Raw genomic sequence first — 6,000 nt, forward strand, 5'->3', positions numbered from 1 at the left:
CCTACTAAGTTAGGTGTATACACTTTTAACCAGCTGCTTCTAACAAGCCAGCTGCATGCCAAAAAACCTCTCTTGACTGGTAATCTTTCGTCAGTTTAATTTGCCTGTCCCAGTGACTGAATCTAAGAGGGCAGAGGAAGTTTCCCCTGGCTCCTACATGGCAAAGATTACTTCCTCCAGGATTCCATGAACCTAAGGCTGTGTTTGCCTAAGTAGGGATGCAGTATACATAATGAACATTTTTAGTAGTTGAGTTTTTATTTGAATATGCATTTTAAAAATATAGCTGATACAATGAACCTGGGCTGTCATAGATGTTGTTTCTTAGGGCCATGTGGAAGTAAATAATAGCTATTTTAGTTTCGAATTGTGTGTAGTCAAGGAAAAACATGAAATGAAATAGTATGGATGGAAAACTCTCCCGTCAAAAATCATGACAAGACATGTAAATGAGTAGACACTGTGTACTTTCACCTTTCCGAGCATTTACTTTGAAGAAAGAACTGGGAGTTATGTATGATAATGCTAATTAGCCTTGATGAGTTGTCAACTGCTGAATGGATATTCAGGCTTACGATTAGCAGGCATGCAAGGCTGTGTTGTTCCATAAAGCAGTGAACAGGTGTGAAGGACCTAGTGAAGGAGGAAGATGACACTTAGGGCAAGGCATTTCCTGGGTCCACCTAAAAGGCCCCAGACTTCCCTGGAGGTGCTGGGACTTAACCCTGCTCAGAGCCACAGAGCCCTGGGCTTCTTGGTCCCTTCTCTGTGCCAGCAGGACCTGATCCATGCTCTCTCCACTGTGGCCCGCAGGGACAGAGGGGTGGCCTGGCATGGCAGCTTCCAGTGGGAACAGCACCAGGGAAGCTCAGAGCTCATCCCTGGGAAGAGAGCCCGCACACCTGCACCACCCGAGGTCCTCTCCCTCTTGTCTGTCTCTGTGTGTCTAGGCCTCCTCTGAGCTGCACTGGGAGACACCAGGAAGGCAGGGCCCTCCACCCCACACCTGCCCAGGCTCCCATGCTGAGAGGAGGCCTCCCTGAAGTCATGCAGCCAACAAAGGGAGAGTTGCAGAGTGTACCCAGCCTCCTTGGCTGGTTCAGCCTGTCCATCCACTTCTACTTGCAGGCCTGCCCCAGGCTCTGGTCTGCCTGGGCCTCTTTGGCCCTACTCTCTCCTGGGGTGACCTCACTCACCTCACAGGTTCATCTCCCTCCCACCTTCTTGCTGAAAGCCGGGAGTCCTAACTGCCAGCAAGAATCCTCTAGCCCAATGAGCAGGAGTTAGATTCAGTAGCATGCCCCACAGTATGCCCACATGCCCACAAACACGCCTCCCCATCCCCGTGCCCAGCCTGCCCTCCTGTGTCCTGTCTGTGGTGTCACATCCACCCAGCTTTCCAAGTTAATAGCCCTAACACCAGCCCAGACCCTTCCTGACCCCAGTGCCCCATCCTGCTGCTTCTCCCTCCCCAGCACAAGCCACTGCCCTACTCTCACCCAAAACCTCTCTCACCAGGAGAACTGCAGGGACCTCCTGCCTCTCAGAATCACGGGCAGAAGGTTCCAGTTTTCCAGGAGATCACTCTTGCCCTTGAAAATACTTCCTGCTATCTCTCAGCCCCTGCCTTACCCATGTTGCCATCTGAGAAGGTGCAACACTGGCATGTGAGACCACCCCCCCAGTCTCTCCCAGGACCACACTTCCACATCCCGAAGCACAATCCTGAAGTCTAGGGGACTCCCTCAGTGTCCTTGGTACTTTGGCACACTGCTGTGTCCTCATGCTATGCTCTGGGTCATCTGTTCCTTTCACCACTTTCCATCTCTTAAATCCTCCTCAGCCTCCGAGGCTACTCCCATAATTTCTCCAAACCATCTTTATAGACCAAGCCACTAGCCAGAAAGAATCAGCTATTATGAGAATCCCATAATCCCAGCTAGGGAGCACCAGGCAGCGGTTGGGAGCGACCAACCAAGTGCTCACACAGCACTCAGATCCATCTTTTTAACAAAATAGCTTCAGGCTGAAAAAGTAAAAAGCACATGATTTGTAGCACAATACAATTTATGTAAGTTTGAAATACATGCCTATATAAATCAACATCATCTATTTCTCTAGAATACATCCAGATCCCAGAATAAACCTACCACAAACATCTCAAGAGTGGCTGTTGCTCACAAGAAGGGGGTGGGGGGTGCGAGGGGGCAGTCGGTGGGACTAGATTTGAGGGATGAAGAAGAAATCACAAGACCCCTGATAATTCAATCACAACAAAAAGGCCGAAACCGCCAGCCAAGGATGTGAACGGTCCACAGAAAGAGAAAGACCAATAGCTAAAAACAGGTGTGAGACATAACAGCACTCCCTATAAAGACTTATTAAAATGACAACGTGGTGCCAGTTGTTTTCATCTGTCACATTGGCAGGAACAGGTTGGTAACACACCGAGTTGGTGGAGCAGTGGGGAAGCAAGCTGTGTCCGAAGTGTGTCACATGTGCCCCTGGAATGCAGGGCTGACAGCATCGACATCTAAAATACTCGTTGCTCTTCAGTCGGTAATCCCACGTTTATTCATTTCCCCTGCCGATATAGTCACAGAAGTGCACGGACCCATAGGTACACGAGTGCTTGCTGTCACGGCAGACACACACAAAACCGGGGAAAACCACCTCAAAGCCCATAGAGGACCGGCTAGAAAAACAGGCTGCACCCACTCAATGGGACATTGCATGTATATTTAAAAAGGGTGAAGTATTTCTTTATGTGCTGAATCAGAATAAGTATCTTAAGTAAAATAATAATGATGATAATACAGAACTGAGTATTACTACTATTTGTTTAAAAAAAAAAAAGAGAGAGAGAAGTTATAGATACTTGGATGCTCCTTTGCAAACAGAACACATCTCTTTTGAAATAGTCTTGAGAAATTGCCTCCGAAGAGGAGAATTGAGGGTCAGAGCACAGGAGGGAGAGGGAGATTTTCCACTGTGCATCCCTAAGGGCTGATAAAATCCCTAGGGTACTACACACACAGGTAGTACCTTTAAAAATACTTTCTAAAGAATTTTTAACCCATGCAATATTATCTTAAAAAGAACAAAAGAGGTGGAATGTGCTTCTAACCCCTACTGTCTCCTCTAATCATCCCCTGCTGTTAGGCCCTAGGATCTCTTTCTACTGGATTCCTCTCCTTTGTGGACAAACATCCCTTCAGCCAAAACCTCCCCCATCGGCTGTCTCTCAGTGCCTGACTCTAAAATTGTGCCCCTTGATGGTAAATCCTGACTCTTCACTTACTAGCTGTGTAAAAGCAGGTAACTGTCCTACTCTCTGGGTCTCTCAGTTTTTTTCATCTGTGAAATGGGACAGTACCTACCTCACAGACTTGCTGTGAGGATTTGTGTTTGCACATAAGGTGCTCAGAGGAGAGCCTGGCATAAAGTATGTGTTCAATAAATGTCAATGATAAATGTCTTGTTTTCCTTTTAAGCCTAAATGAGTCACCTAATTAATGACTGAAAGGTGACTGGAATCTTCCAAGAAGGCAAGTTTTTCTCCCCATATCCAGTTTCCAGAGATTTACTAATTTTTAAAAGCTTGGGATCTGTTTTACTACTTTAGTTCTCTTTGTGTGGCCCCATGATGGTTTTCCTGATGGATACTGGGTGTGAGAAAAGCAAGTGACACCCCTTGTGCTAAGACACATACTCTCCATCTCTAGTGATCACCTATTCCCCTGCTCACTGTAAACCATGAGGCTTGACCCTGGGTTTGCAGAGAATATGAATCTTCCTGCCACAGCACCTGGGAACATCATCTGCTTTCTTTAATGCCTCTGGTCATCAGGCTGTGGCCACACCTGAGGAGAGCCTCTGAAATGTCTGCTTGCCTCCCAGAGTCACACTGGCCTCTTTCCTATTCCTCCAGCCCATTCAGCATGCCCAGCATGCTCACCTTATTTATGCCTCAGGGCCTTTGCACTTGCTATTCCTGCTACCTGGAATGTTCTTCCCTCAGTTAGTCACATGACTACATCTTATCTACATTCAGGTTTCCACTAAAATTTCATCTCCCCAGCAGTCTGTCCTGACCACTCTACTGAACACAACAGCCCTATCATCTTCCAACCCCTTAAGCTACTTTCCTTCTCTTAATAGCACTTATCAGATATGACCTTAAAATTGCTGTTATTGTTGTTTATTGTCCATTTCTCCCACCAGAAAATGAACGCCGTGAGGGGAAAGACTATATTGTTCGCTGATGTATCCTTAACACCTGGAATAGTGCCTGGAACATATGGGCCCTTGGTAAGCATTTGTTGAATGAACAAATGAGCGAATGAACCCACGAAGCCTGTCTTCTGGGGAAGCTTAGAGTTCCGCCTTGATGTGAGCTCCCCAACAAGTGTATTCTGAGGACTCCAGAGAGGAGCTACTCACCACTTATCCATTGCTCACTGACCCCTCAGAGGCAGCTCAGAAGTCTCTGCTCATGGAAACGGAGGACATCCTATCCTGAGCCCCAGAGTTTTAGGACCTGAAAATTGTACCACCTTCCCACTTCATTTAGAAAGCTTGTACCTTGGCAGCCTGGGTGGCTCAGTGGTTTAGCGCCTGCCTTCGGGCCCAGGGCATGATCCTGGAGACCTGGGATGGAGTCCCACATTGGGCTCCCTGCATGGGGTCTGCTTCTCCCTCGGCCTGTGTCTCTGCCTCTGCCTCTCTCTCTGTCTCTCATGAATAAATAAATAGTCTTAAAAAAAAAAAAAAAGGAAAGTTTGTACCTTATTTAGCTAAGGGCCAATTTCTCTTGTCTCACCACCATGCCCGCGACCAGCCAGTTTCTTTTGTTTTAAAATATGCTCTCTGAAATAACGTGATTCACCCACTTACTTGTTTATTTTCTCTCTCATGTACGTAAACAAGAGCGGCTGCCAATGCCTACATGCCTGGTTAGCAGTCAGCACTCAGTAAATATCTGTTGAATGAATGAATGAATGAATGAGTGAGTGAGTGAGTGAGTGAGTGAGTGAATGAGTGAATGGCTCTTCGTCATAGGCCCCACACAGAGAAAACACCATGTGTGAAAGTAAAGAATGGATCATTCTGCACTATCTGCTATCAAACCTTGGCCTTGGTGTATTTCTTATGCAGAGGGGCTCACAGACATCCAATTAGTTGCTAATTACATTCAATCAGCTCTGGGCTGGGGAAAGGGCTGGGCTAATGAGGTTCAAGGGCAGGTGGAGTCCCAAACTACTCAGGCCCTCCCTTTGATACTGGCCTCCTGACCTAGCATGCAGGCCACAGACACAGGGGTCTGGGTGAGTGCACTGACCAGAGAAGCAAAACCCATCCTGCGGCATGGAAAAAACCCAGCAAGGAACGCACATTCCTGGCTCCAGCGTCCCAAGAAAGGACAAGCTGGACTCCATTCTAGGACCAGCAAGGAACCCTGGAGGGAGTGTGAGTTTGTTAGTTGAGCAGGCACTGTTTACCTTCCCAGGAATCTCTGATGTCTTCTGGCCAGACACATCGAGATGGGCCAACATCCACGAGGGCAGGGAGGGCAGGGGCCACGGCGGCACAGGGCAACGGTCACTAGCAGCGAGGCCCTGGTGTCGCCCGGCGCTAACACCGGGGCGCAGATCCAGCGGGCCCAGCTGGAGGAGCCCGCGGAGCAGAGCCACCAGCCCAGCCCAGCCCAGGCCCGGGGCTGCCTCGCCCAGGGGGGCACCGTCGCACTGTGCGCCGTCCCTGTCACCAGATGGGGCTGGATTCCGAGGGCGCCGCTCGCTCTCCACCCTCCCGCCGCCTCCTCGGTCCGCAGGCCCCCTGGACCTGGGCGCAGGGCCCCGCAGCCCCCGCAGGTGCTCCCGCGCTCGGCGCGTCCCGGCGCACGGCCACCGTCGAGGGCGGCGCGGGCGCCCCGGCCCGGCCTCCCCGCGGGCCCCTCCCCACCGCCCGCCGCGCGCCTGCTCCGGCCTCCCGCCGGCC

General features: G+C 49.8%; 1 protein-coding gene across 3 annotated transcripts in view; it reads right to left on the minus strand.

The window, feature by feature from the left end:
* Positions 1-6,000, minus strand: part of PSD4 (pleckstrin and Sec7 domain containing 4) — a 35,475-nt gene extending 29,475 nt beyond the window's left edge. For 2 of the 3 annotated variants that reach the window (XM_041755859.1, XM_041755856.1), the window contains exon 1: positions 5,502-6,000. The gene's annotated coding sequence lies outside the window, so the exon portion shown is untranslated. Of the gene's footprint in view, positions 1-4,584; positions 4,628-5,501 lie in introns of those variants that run through there. The other variant, XM_041755858.1, reaches the window with a different exon arrangement.

Source organism: Vulpes lagopus, chromosome 5 (assembly GCF_018345385.1).
Source record: "Vulpes lagopus strain Blue_001 chromosome 5, ASM1834538v1, whole genome shotgun sequence".
Classification (NCBI taxonomy): domain Eukaryota; kingdom Metazoa; phylum Chordata; class Mammalia; order Carnivora; family Canidae; genus Vulpes; species Vulpes lagopus.